Here is a 14,384-nt window from a genome sequence, read left to right on the forward strand (position 1 = left end):
GAATTCTCATTGCTTTACAAAAATAACATCGATTAGTAACCTTTATACATTATTTAACTATAGAGTATGACTTGTGGTGTCCACATATGGCATTGTTACATTATTTTGTAGCTACTTGGGGCATCAGTTAGTCTAGAGTCCACATGGCAAGCAACCTCAAGAGATGATTACTTAGCTGAAGGAGGGAAGTGAGACCTGACTGCTTTCTCATTGAAAGGGGCATCGCATTCCTCGGATTAAAAGGTTTTTGCGCAATTTATATTACAATATAGATGTACCCAGAATTTATTTATCTTTTACTTTTTCCTGCTGTGTATTGTTTTTAAATCATTATGTAATCTAAGGGTAGCATTATGTTTTCTAAACCTAACGCTTGCTCAGCACATAAGTGTTAATGTATTCCTTTCCTTCTTTTTTTTTTTTTTTTTCCTATTTTGGGATTATTGCCTCTGGAAGCTATGTCTTTATTTCCGTCTCTGGTTGATAAGAGGAAAAGCAGGAAGAGGATGGCCCCCCTAGGCAGTAGCCTCTCCCTGAGATGGCCCTGATGACTCCAGTATAATCAGTCCATCCCCCTCCCTCTTCTGTTCTCTTCAGCAAAATCCTTTATTTATTTATTTTATATATAGATATGTATGTGTGTGTGTGTGTGTGTGTGTGTGTATATATATATATATATATATTTTTTTTTTTTTTTGAGATAGGATCTCGCTCTGTCACCCAGGCTGGAATGCAGTGGTACCATCATGGCTCCTTGCAGCCTCCTCCTCCCAGGTTTTAGCAATCCTCCCACCTCAGCCTCCTAAGTAGCTGGGACTACAGGCATGCTCTACCACACCTGGTTGATATATATATATATATTTTTTTGGAGAGACAGAGTTTTGCCATATTGCCCAGGATGCAAAATCCTTTGGAATGGCTTGCATCTATGAGTGGATACAGATTTCCCCTCTCTCTTTGGATGTTTACCTGAGAAGCCCCTGGTAGTCCTGAGTGGCTTCCTATCCAGATTTATAATCCCAAATGATCCAAGAAACCAAGTGTCTTGGGGGAGTGAGATCAAAGTGCCCCTTCTGTCTTTTCTCTACTTTTTAAAAACATTGAGCCACCTATCTCTGTGGATGAGATCTGAGATATCCAATGGAGTTGGGAGATGAAAGCAACAGCAGCAGGGGATGAAACAGAGAAGTTCTCACCAGCCCTGGAAGCACAGAGCTTTATAAGGTGCTATGGAGGACTCTCTGAGAAAGGAGGGCTGCCTGACACCAAGAGAGAAGAGAGGAAATTATGAGTGGTCCCTGACTTACAATGGTTCGATTTCTAAGTCTTTACTTTCCAATGGTGTGCAAGTGATACATTCAGCAGAAACCATACTTCAGGTACGCATACAACCATTCTTTCACTTTCAGTACAGTATTCAATAAATTACAGGAGATATCCAATAATTTTTTTATCAAGCAGTCTTTGTGTCAATGATTTTGCCCAACTCTAGGCTAATTTAAGTTTTGAGCATATTTAAGGTAGGCTAGGCTAAGCTATGATGTTCAGTAGGTTAGGTATGTTAAATGCATTTTTGACTCACAATATTTTCAATTTAGGATGGGTTTACTGGGACATAACCCCATCACAAGCTGAGAAGCATCTGTGTTGCTGTAATTCAACAACACATTGAACAGTGGGGACAGCGCCACCCACCCAAGCTGTAGCCCACCGGACCCCTCAACTTGTCTTTATTACTGAGGCTGGAACAGAGTGATATGCACTCAGCACCAAACGAGATCTCCATTCTATCAGCAGGAGTTCTTCTTCAAATCAAAATCACTCCGAAGTACACTGAGAAGTAGCCAATCCACATGGCCCAGTAACTTCAGATCCCTGGCAATGATAGTTTAATTATCCTCCTTTTGCTGGAATCATGGATAGGAAGTGGTATCCTGGGGTGTGTTACTGATATTGGGACAGGATCCACACTATAGGATGGAGAGTTTGGCATAAGCACAAAGTAGTGCACATCTTGCCAGCAGGATATAAAGCCCTCTCTATTGGTGGAGCCAATTGGGATAGCAAATTAGTGAGCCAGCAGCAGTTAAGAAAAACATCTCCTGGGAACTTTCTACCCATTTTAAATGATTCATTCTCATCACCAGTTGTGTTGTAAATGGTGGAGTAAGTATCACTCACTGGTGGGATCTTTGGGGATCATTCCAACACAGTTGCAGAAATCATACTCCGAGAGGCATATAAAATTAAATGATTTATTTTACTCATAGTTCCTAGAAGGTGAAGCATGACATGCCACACAGGGAACCATTTAGAAGGAGCTCCTAGAGAAAGGGCTCAACTTAGCAGGTGGGGAGTTGAGACTGGGTGGACCCCTGGGAAAATGCCTTTATTAGGAGTCACAGTAAAGTACATAAGCAAATGGCATGAGGGAATTTCACTGGTGTGTTTGAATATCACTAGGTTACAGTAGGGGAGGGCAAGAACTAGTGGCAGGGACCAGCCTTATCACATTGGCACTTCATTGCCTGGGCAGGGTACTCACACCCTATTTGTGGGGACATCAAGGCATGAGAAAAATATGGAGTTCTAAAATTGTACACCACAACCGAAAATATTTATTTCTTTAGACAACTTTGAGACATTATATTGTATCCTTTCATTTCAACCTAAAGGACTCCCTTTAAGATTTCTTGTAGGGCAGGTCTAGAGGAGATGAACTCTGTCAGCTTTTGTGTATCCACGAATATCTTAATTTATCCCGTATTTTTGAATGATGGTCTTATCAGGTATAGAAATCTTAGTTGATGGCTTTTTTTTTTTCTTTCAGAACTTTAAACATAACATCCCACTGCCTCTGGCCTCCAATGCTTCTGATAAGAACTCAGCCAACAGTCTTACTGAGGATCTCTTGTATGTGAAGAATGGCTTCTCTCTTGCTGCTTTCAAGACTCTTTGTTTCATTTTAGCTTTCAATAGTTGGATTATAATATATCTTAGTGTGGATCTCTGAGTTTATCTTACTTGGCGTTTGTTCAGCATCTTATATTTGTAGATTCACATATTTAATCAACTTTGGGAGGACTTGGGATATTATTTCTTCAAATAACCATCTTCTTCCTCTCTGTGTCTCTTCCTCTTCTGTTATTCTCATAATGTGTATGTTCATCCACTTAGTGGTATCCCATGAGTCCCTCAGGTTCTGTTCCTTTTTCTTTATTCTTTTTTGTCTTTCTATCCTGGAGACTCAATAATTTCATTTCAAGTTTTCTGATTCTTTCTTCCTCCTGCTAAAATCTATTATGAAACTCCTCTAGTGAATGTTTCATTATCATGACTTTCAGTTCTTATACTTCTGTTTGGTTCTTTTTAAATATTTTTTATCTCTTGGCTGATGTTCTCATTTTGTTAATATATCTTATCCTAATTTCCTTTAGATTTTGTCCATGTTTTCCTTTAGCTATTTGAGCATTTTTGAGATGGAATCTTGCTCTTGTTGCCCAGGCTGGAATGCAGTGGTATGATCTTGGCTCACTGCAACCTCTGCCTCCCAGGTTCAAGTGATTCTCCTGCCTCAGCCTCCTTAGTAGCTGGCATTACAGGCACCTGCCACAATGCCCAGCTAATTTTTTGTGTTTTTAGTAGAGATGGGGTTTCACTACATTGGCCAGGCTGGTCTTGAACTCCTGACCTCAGGCAATCCACCCACCTCAGCCTCCCAAAATGCTGGGATTACAGGCACGAGCCACTGCACCCAGCTCCCTTTGAGCATTTTAAGACAGTTGTTTTAAAGTCTTGGTCTAGTATCAGGATGGGACCAATATATTACAAGAGTCCTTATGAGTAGGAGGCAGGAGAGCAAGAATTAAAGAAAGACATGTGATAATGAAAGCAAGAGGTTAGAGTGATGGAAAGATGAAACTGTGAGAAAAGGAATGTGAACAACCTCTAGAACTGGACAGGTAAGAGACAGAGACCCAAAACTATTATCTCTGCTGACACCTGTTTAGATTGTATATATTTAAAAGTGCTTTGAGATATATATAGAGAGAGGTACTGTTATAGTCAAGCAAGTGAACATAACCATCATCTCAAATAGTTGCCTTGTTTTGTGTGTATGCTAAGTGCATCTAAAATCTTATCTTTTAGTAAAAATTGTGAGAACAATTCAATATTATTAACTAGGGTCTTCATGTTGTACATGACATCTGTAGAGTTTTTCATCCTATCTGCAATTTTTTATCTTTCGACATACATCTCTCCATAACCTTCCCCAACCCTACTCCAGGAAACCAAAGTTTTATTCTCCACCTTTGCGTATTTGAGTTCTTCTCTTTTTTCTTGGTTATAGCTCAACAATTCCAATTTTGTACTTGTGACCCCCAGAAGTATACAATAATACATTTCTATTGTTGTAGTACATAAATTTAGTAGTAATTTGTCACAGCATCATTAGGAAACTAATGTAATGTGATTATGCTATGGATAAAAAATTTCAGGCCTTAAAAAATGTTTTATTTCTTATTTAAGCCATATATTCATTGTGTGTTGAGAGTTCTGTCTTTCATAGTCACTCAGGAATCCAAATCGAGGAAGTAGCTTCCATCAGAGCCCTGTGGGTCTTTGTGGAAGGGAGCAGTTGATACACAGAGGCTCTTGCCGTTAAATGCACAGACCACAAATTATACCCATCAGTTCTGCTCAGAACTCAGTGGTCTAAAGAAGTCACATCACCCCACCCAACGGAATGATTCAGAAAAAGCAACACTCCATTTGGCCAGAAAGTAGAGACATAAATATTTGGCAAAGCATGAAATTTCCAAGGACGGTTCAGGAGTTCTACTCAGGTCCTCAACCTCATACTCCACCATTAAACTGGACCTCATTGTGCCACAGTGTCCTCACTTGTAATACAGTCTCATGTTACAGGCTTGTTGTGAGGGTTAAATGAGATAATACATGCAGTGTGCTGGGCTCAAGGCCCACTCCTGGGGTGTACTCAGTCAATGAAAGTCATTGATAAACACTTTAGAAAACATAACCACCACATAAGGATGAATAAATGACTGTTTTGTGTTTCCCTCCAGGAGTGGCAGGTGAGGAGGAGCTGCAGGTGATTCAGCCTGAGAAGTCAGTGTCGGTCACAGCTGGAGGTTCGACCACTCTGTCACCTCCCAGTTGCCCACAGATTGTTCAAAGGAACTGAAACAGGGCAGGAACTAATCTACAGTTCAAAAGGAGGCCACTTACCCTGGATAGCTTGCATTTCAGACATCACGAAGGGAAACAATACAGACTTTTCCATGTGCATCACTAGCATCGCAAAAGCCAACGCTGGCACCTACTACTGTGTGATGTTCTGGAAAGGGAGTCCTGACATAGAGTTGAAGTCTGCATCAGGCACTGAGCTGTCTATGCATGGTGAGTACAGTGTGGGCCTCCTTCATCCACCAGTGTGTGACAATAAGTCAATAGTAACACCTTCCATCCATTGAGCAACAATCGGGTGTGGTGGTGGGTGCTCATTTTCATGATCTGATGTCACACCCTTCTACAGATCAGTTAAGTTAAGGCCTGAAGCATCATACTATTCACCCAGGCACCCATGGCCTGAAAATGGTGGGTAAAGTCTGCAACACTTGTGTGCCTTCTCCACAACTTGTCTCTTCTCGTCTGACCCAGTCTTTGGCTTCCACAGATGAGGGAACCGAAAGATTGAGTGACTTGCCAAGGCACAAGGCCAGACCTTGCCTTCTGCCTCCAAAGAGCGTTTCCCCCCTCTGGGTGGCCAAGTCTCCTTTTTATGTAACTGGTACTCACTGAAAACTTACTATGTGCCAGGCTCTGCCCTGGTTGCTGTGCAAGCTGCAATGAACAAAACAGGGAAAAACTCTTCTCTCACAAACGTTACCCTCTCTTTCCTTCCAATAAGAAGGAATTTGTTAAGGGTGGGAGGGGAATTGTGTTTTTCTTAGTTTAATCTTCAAAAAACATCACATTGGGAAGATTCCTGAGAGGCACAGATTCATTGTTTAATCTGATGGCCCTGGTGGGCATAGATGCCACGAGCTTTGGTGTTTGTGGGTCTGTTAGAGAAACTCTTGTGTGATTCAGGGATTGAGTTACACAGGTACTGTAGGCTCCAGTCAGAGCTGGATCATCTCAGAATATCCCTCACTCTGGGAAAGAGGCCCCCCATGTGAGTGACTTAGAGGTTCCCCAGTGGAGTTAGCAAAGATGCTCACTTTGAGTTTCCTGCCAAAGATACAGATTCACAGTCTAACTCCTGATCCTGGGATGTTAGCACAGGAGGAATCTTCAGACCAGTCAGCCTAACCCCCTGTTGACAGATGAGAGCCTGAGGCCAGGAGGTGACATGGGTCTTGCCCACAGTCACAGGGCCAGTTAGTGATGGGATCCAAATTAGAGCTCTGATCTGATTCCAGGCAGATTCTTCTTGCTCTGGTGTTAGACATCATCTCCATAGAAGAGCCTGGTGCATCCTAGGTGCTAAATAAATGTTCCTTGAACAGAACCACTGAGAGGGAGCCAGCACTTCCCCTTTTCATCACCTTCCCAAGGTTCAGAATACCCCTGGCATCCAGACCCTGAGCCTGACTGGAAAACAGTAAGCATTTTATTTTATTTTATTTTATTTTATTTTATTTTTATTTTGAGATGGATCTCCTTCTGTCACCGAGGCTGCAGTGCAGTGGCACCATTTCGGCTCACTGCAACCTCTACCTCCTGGATTCAAGTGATTCTCCTGCCTCAGCCTCCTGAGTTGCTGGGACTACAGGTGCCTGCCACTGCATCTGGCTATTATTTGTATTTTTAGTAGAGACAAGGTTTCACCATGTTGGCCAGGCTGGTCACGAACTCCTGACCTCAGGTGATCCACCCACCTGGGCCTCCCAAAGTGCTGCGATTACAGGTATGAGGCAATGCACCTGACCCATTTCATTTTATATAAAGATTCTATATCAGGACATAGACAGCTGCTCTACTGTTTAATACCTGTAGAGTACTCCAACTTATGGAGCTATCAAACTTCATTTTACAGTCTTCTGTTAGTGGATATGTAAGTTGTTCCCAACCTCGGGCTACTAAAACAACGCTGCAGTGGGTGGCCTTGTACATGCATCATCCTGCTCAAGTGGAAGACACCCACTGGAAGTGGCATTGCTAGGTCAGAGGGTATGTGTGTTTTAAGGTGTGTAGCTATTGCTAATGTGTTCTTCTTGATGTTGTAATAATCAGCACCCCCCCACCCCGCATCCCTTGAACATAGGTAGGGAAGGTGGTTTTACCCTGATTTTGCAGATATTACAAAGACACTGAAGTTCCCTGATGGTTCATATTGTGCCTAGGTAAGCACCCTTATCAAGGCTCAGGAGTAACTCAGATGTGCTGACTCCTAGTAGAGTGCTCATTCCTCTTTTCCAAGCCATTAACCTAAATGATGCCCTGGATGAGATTGGAGAAAAGTGAGGAGGGGATCAAAGAGTGGCAGCTGTCCCAGATGCTGTGTCTTCATCTGGCATTTTCTCCTTATAACCAGTGCTATGAGAGAGGGACCATTTGCTGCCTCATTTATAGATGAGGACACAGGTTTAGAGAGGGGATCTGACTTGTGAGCAGGTAGAGGAGCCAAGGTTTGACCCCCAGGAGCCTGACACACAGCCCTTCTCTCTGCAACACCCAGTTGTGCTTGCTGAAGTATAGGGAAATGCTTCAACCTTCTCGTTCTAAACTGTTGTGTTGTTCTGTTCTGTATCAATAAACATTAAAAAGAAAAGCCTTCTTCTTGTATGGGTAGGAGAGGCTGGCTTGACAACCCCCATCAGAAAGATCCTGCAGGCATTATATCTTATGTTGAACCTGTCCTAAAAGATATGTCTTAGCATTTAGGACTCTTCTTACATGTGCTGTTTCTCCTTCATTGAGCAGCATCCATGGAGCTGAGTCTAGCCTCCTGCTTTTCAGCAGACCACATTGAAACCACCTTTGCAAAATTATGAGAGACAGTGAAAGAGATCTAACTCAACTGACTCCATCTTGCTTCTAACCTCCAAGCTGTCCTTGTTCATTCCTGGACATAGGCTGAACTAACTTTGGGAGAAACTTAGTTTAAACAAAGGCGGTAACAGCCCTTTCCCAAGCAGACCTTCTTACCTGGAGACCAGAATGCCTTTGTAGGACCAACATTAGCAACAAGATGAGAAATTACGGTTTAGGAGTCATGCAACTGGAGGCTACAAGATTCTGACCCTCCCTAAACTGCTCCTAAGATCAGTGCTTGAGATATTTGGCAGACCCTGAACTTGATGGATCAGTAGCACCACCCAGATTAAAAAAAAAAAGAACTGGCTCATCTGATCTTATGGCCCCCCACCCAGGAACTGACTCAGCTCAAGAAGACAGTTTTGACTCCCTATGATTTCATCTCTGACCAATCAGAACTCCCGGCTCACTGGTTTCTCCTTACCCACCAACTTATCCTTAAAAACTCTGCTCCCCGAATGCTCGGAGAGACTGATTTGGATAATACTAAAGCTCTGGTCTCCTGCACAGCCAGCATTGCGTGAATTACTCTTTCAAGCAGTTCCCTGGTCTTAATAAATCGATTCTGTCTAGGCAGTGGGCAAGGTGAACCCCTTGGGCAGTTACAACGTGCCCACCCACTCATGGCACTGAAGACTAAGGATGTGGGAACGAGACATTTCTTAGAGTTCTTGTGTTCCGTGTGAACTAGAGTTTACATTCTCTTCTTGGGCTGTTAGGAACCCAAGGTCTTCTGTTTATGGCTACAGAGTAACCATAGGGAGCCCAGGGGGAGAACTACACAGTAACCAGCCCTGGGCAGCCAGGAGGGAGGCTTCTCCCTTGAATTGCATGAAGCCAAGAATCTCAAAGGGACAAGGGAGGTGGTAGTCAGTGTTGGGGATGTTGAAGTTCTAGTGCTTACTCTTTGATGAACAGGAAAGCTTGGCAAAACACAGGAAATGCCCAAGTCACGCATGGGGGATGAGGAGACAATGCCTTCGTTTCTCTTAGCCTCAGTTTTCTCATCTGTAAAATCATGACAATCTTGGACTCCTTTAGGAGAGTAGAAAGGACTTAAGGTTCTCTCTGTAAATCACCTAGCATATTGTAGGCCAAATCTTGTGTTATTTCAAGGCTGTGTGATCTCAAGCAACCCAGTTCCCTTTGCTGAGCCTGTTTCTTCATATGTAGGGTGTAATTATACCAACCATTCCAAGATGTTAAGAGGATACAGCAAGCCTGGGGAGAGAATAGACTTCAGTAAATGATGGGGTTGTTTTCCCAAGGTTGTGTGATCTTGGTAAAGTCTTGGCTACCCTCGAGTCCTCAGTTTTCCCATTTGTAAAATGGTGATGATCATGGCCACCATTATGGACTCTGTGGGGATTGGAGAGGATGTGCACAGAGTTCTGGATGGTGGTGGTGTTAGGGTTATTACTGAGTGTCAGTAGCACAGTGATTAGGAGAGCATGGGTTGGAGCCCCACCACTTGTGCCACATCTTAGCTCTGCCATTTCCCAGCTCTGTGATCTGGGACAAGGCACTCTGCCGTCATGGGCCTTGGTATCCTTACCAGTCAATTGTAACTCGACTTGGGAATATTTTCTCCAACTCTACGTGCTGTTTGTTTACTCTGCTGATTACTTATTTTGCTCTTCAGAAGCTTTTTAATTAGGTCCCATTTATTCATTTTTGTTTTTGTTGAATTTGCTTTTGGGGTCTTAATCATGAATTTTTTAATGAGGCTGATGCCTAGAAGAGGTTTTCCAACCTTGTCTTCCAGAATTTTTATAGTTCCAGGTTTATATTTAACTTGTTGATTCATCTTGAATTGATTTTTGTATGAAGTGAGAGATAGGAATCCAGTTTCATTCTTCTACATGTAGCTTGCCAGTTTTCCCTGCACCAATTATTAAATAGGGTGTTCATTCCCCAGCTTATATGTTTGCATGTTTTGTTGAAGATCAATTGGCTGCATGTATTGGGCTCTATTACTTGGTTCTTTATTCTGTTCCATTGGTCTATGTGCCTACTTTTATACTAGTCCCATGTTATTTTGGTAACTATAGCCTTGTATAATTTGAGGTCTGGTAATGTGATGCCTTCAGATTTGTTCTTTTTGCTTAATATTGCTTTGGCTATGCAGGTGCTTTTTGTTGTTGTTGTTCCATGTGAATTTTAGGATTGTTTTTTCTAATTCCGTGAAAAATGTTGCTAGCATTTTTATGGGAATTGCAATGAATCTGCAGATTGCTTTGGGCAGTATGGTCATTTTCTTAATATTGATTCTTCCAATCCATGAGCATGGGATGTGTTTCCATTTGTTTGTGTCACCTATGATATCTTTCAGCAGTGTTTTGTAGTTCTTCTTGTAGAGATTTTTCACCTTCTTGATTAAGTACATTCCTATGTATTTTATTTATTTTGCAGCTGTTGTTTGTTTTCCTAGGTATTTTATTTTGCAGTTGTTTGGGACTGAGTTCTTCATTTGATTCTCAGTTTGGTGGTTGTTGGTGTACAGCAGTGCTCCTGAGTTGTGTACATTGATTTTGTAACCTGAGACTTTATTGAATTCGTTTATCAAATCTAGGAGTCTTTCTGAGAAGTCTTTATGATTTTCTAGGTATACAATCATATCATCTGCAAACAGCAATAGTTTGACTTCCTCTTTTCCCATTTGAATGCCCTTTACCTTTTATCTTTCTCTTGCCTAATTGCTGTGGCTAGGATATCTAGAACTATGTTGAATAGAAGTAGTGAAAGTGGGCATCCCTGTCTTGTTCTGTTCTTGGGGGAATGCTTTCAACTTTTTCCCATTCAGTAGGATATTGGCATAGGTTTGTCATATATGGCTTTTATTATTTTGAGGTAAGACCCTTCTATGCTTAATTTGTTGGGAGCTTTTATCATAAAGGAATGCTGGATTTTGTCAAATGCTTTTTCTGCATCTGTTGAGATGATCATATGGTTTTTGCTTTTAATTCTGTTTATGTGATGTATTGCATTTATTGACTCATGTATGTTAAACTATCCCTGCATCCCTGGGTTGAAATCCACTTGATCATGATGAAATACCTTTTTGTTGTGCTGTTGAATTTGGTTAGCTAGTATTTTGTTAAGGATTTTTGCATCTATGTTCATCAGAGAAATTGGTCTGTGTTTTCTTTTTTTGTTATGTCCTTTTCTGGTTTTGATAATAGGGTGATACTGGCTTCATAGAATGATTTAGGGAGGAGTCCCTCTTTCTCTATCTTTTGAAATACTTTCAGTAGAATTGATACCAATTCTTCTTTGAATGTCTGATAGAATTCAGCTGTGAATCCATCTGGTCCTGGACCTTTTTTTTGTTTGCCATTTTTTTGGTTACCTATTCAATCTCACTACTTGTTATTGGTCTGTTCAGAATTTCTATTTCTTCCTGATTTAATATAGGAGGATTGTATCTTTCCAGGAATTCATCCATTTCCTGTAGGTTTTCTAGTTTATGTGCATAAAGGTGTTTATAGTAGTCTGAAATGATCTTTTGTATTTCTGTGGTGTCGGTAGTAATGTCTCCAGTTTCATTTCTAATTGAGCTTATTTGCATCCTCTCTCTTCTTGGTTAATCCAGTTAATGGTCTCTCTGTTTATTTTTTCAAAGAACCAGCTATTTGTTTCAATGATCTTTTGTATTTTGTTGTTGTTATTGGTGTCTGAATTTCATTTAGTTCTGCTCTGAGCTTTGCTATTTCTTTCCTTCTTCTAGCTTTGGGTTTAGTTTGGTCTTGTTTCTTTAGTACCTTGAGGCATGATATTAGGTTGTCAATTTGTGCTCTGACAGACTTTGCGTTGTAGGCATTTAGTGCTGTAAACTTTCCTTTTAACACTGCTTTTGCTGTTTCCCAGAGGTTTTGATAACTTGTGTCATTATTATCATTCAATTCAAATGACTTTTTGATTTCCATCTTGATTTCATTTTTAACCCAGTTATCATTCAGGAGCGGATTATTTAATTTCTATGTATTTGTGTAGTTTGGAGTGTTTCTTTTCGACTTAATTTCCAGTTTTATTCCACTGTAGTCTGAGAGGATACTTGATACGATTTTGATTTTTAAAAATTTATTGAAACTTTTTGTGACCTAACATATGGTCTATTTTGTGCTGATGAGATGAATATATATTCTGCAATTTGGGGGTAGAATGTTCTGTAAATATATGTTAAGTCCATTCGTTCTAGGGTGTAATTTAAGTCCATTATTTCTCTGTTGACTTTCTGTCTTGATGGTCTGCCCAGTGCCGTCAGTGGTATATTAAAGTCTTCTACTATTATTGTGTTGCTGTCTGTCTCATTTCTTAGGTCTATTAGTAATGGTTTTATGGATCTGGGAGCTCCAGTGTTAGGTGCTTAGAAATTTAGGATTGTAATATCTTCTTGTTGGATTGATCCTTTTATAATTACATAGTGACCATTTTTGTCCTTTTATACTGTTGTTGCTTTGAAGCCTGTTTTGTCTGAAATAAGAATAGCTACTCCTGCTGGCTTTTGGCTTCCATTTGTGTGGAATATCTTTTTCCACCATGTTACCTTGAGTTTATATGAATCTTTCTGTTAGGTGAGTCTCTTAAAGACAGAAGATATTTGGATTGTGACTTTTTTATCCATTCTGCCATTCTGTATCTTTTAAGTGGAGCATTTAGGCCATTTACATTCAACATTAATATTGAGAAGTGAGGTACTGTTCTCTTCATCATGTTAAATGTTACCTAGATAGTTTTTTCTTTTCATTGTGTTATTGTTTTGTAGGCCCTGTGAGTTTTAAGCTTCCAAGAGATTCTGTTTTGGTGCGTATTGGATTTTTGTTTCTAGGTTTAGAACACCTTTTAGCATTTATTATAGTGCTGGTATGGTAGTAACAAATTCCCTCAACATTTGTTCGTCTAAAAATTACTTCATTTCTTCTTTATTTATTAAACTTAGTTTTGCAGGGTACAAAATTCTTGGCTGAAAATTGTTCTGTTTAGGGGGTTGAAGAGAAGTCCCCAATCCCTTCTAGCTTGTAAGGTGTCTGCTGAGAAGTCTACTGTTAGTTTGATAGGTTTTCCTTTGTAAGTTTCCTGATACTTTTGTCTTACTGCTCTTAGAATTCTTTCCTTCATGTTGACTTTGGATAGCCTGATAACTATATGCCTTGGTGAAGATGTTTTTGCAATGCATTTCCCAGGAGTTCTTTGAGCTTCTTGGATTTGGCTATCTAGATCTCTAGCCAGGCCAGGGATATTTTCCTCAATTATTCCCTCAAATATATTTTCCAGACTTGTTATTTTCTTTTCTCCCTCAGGAACATCAATTATTTTTATGCTTGGTCATTTTACATAATCCTGTATTTCTTGGAGACTTTGTTCATTTCTTTTGATCCTTTTTAAAAAAAAAAATTGCCTAATATAATTAATTCAAAAGCCTTGTCTCCAAGCTCTGAAATTCTTTCTTTTACTTGTTTTAGTGTTTCGTTAAAATTTTCTAGTGCATTTTGTAATTCTCTAAGTGTGTCTTTCATTTCCAGAAATTCAAATTGGTTTTTCTTGATGATATCTATCTGTCTAGAAAATTTTTCATTCATATCCTAAACTTCAAAAAAAAATTATGATGGTTTTCACCTTTCTCTGATATCTCCTTGAGAAGCTTAATAATTCCTTATCTAGCATTTTCAAATATTTCATCTCAGTTTGCATCCATTGCTGTAGAGCTAGTGTGATCCTTTGGGGCTGTTATGGAACCATATTTTGTCATATTACCGGAGTTTATATTCTGGTTCCTTCTCATTTGAGTAGGCTATTTCTTCTAACTATTCTTGAATTTATCTTTGATTTGACTGTATTTGTTGTTTGTTTTAATTTCTTTTTCCCCTTAAGGATGAGACTTTAATACTTATAGTTAGTTACAGCCTAATTTGGTTCTTGGTGCTTCCAGGGATGAAGACTGTAAGAGTTCCTTGGTTATAAAGTCTTTGTATAATGGCTTTCACACATGCTAGTTGTAGTAGGGGTCAGTAGGGGAGGTGTCCTTGGGTAGGAACTAGTTGTGACTACAGCAGGTGGATAAATGCAATACCCAATGGTGGGCAGAGGTCCCAGCTTTGACAGAGGTTCTTGGAGGAGCTCTCAGTGAGTTGCACTGAGATCTTATCAGAGGGAAGGATTGAAGCCACCTTAGCTCCCCTGCCAGGTCAGCAGGAAATTTATTCACCTCTCAGACACACTCTTGTCCCAGTACTCCAGCATTCAGATCAGACAGGCACCTCTTTTCATGGGTAGGAATGTTGATGTTCAAGTAGAGAGGAATTGTGACTCTGTCTCTTGTG

The 14,384-nt window shown here is 40.3% G+C and overlaps 1 pseudogene; it reads left to right on the plus strand.

Annotated features, from left to right (window-relative positions):
* The first annotated feature begins 1,229 nt into the window (after positions 1-1,229).
* Positions 1,230-14,384, plus strand: part of LOC106992436 (signal-regulatory protein beta-1-like) — a 59,355-nt pseudogene continuing 46,200 nt past the window's right edge.

Source organism: Macaca mulatta, chromosome 10, assembly GCF_049350105.2.
Source record: "Macaca mulatta isolate MMU2019108-1 chromosome 10, T2T-MMU8v2.0, whole genome shotgun sequence".
Classification (NCBI taxonomy): Eukaryota; Metazoa; Chordata; class Mammalia; order Primates; family Cercopithecidae; genus Macaca; species Macaca mulatta.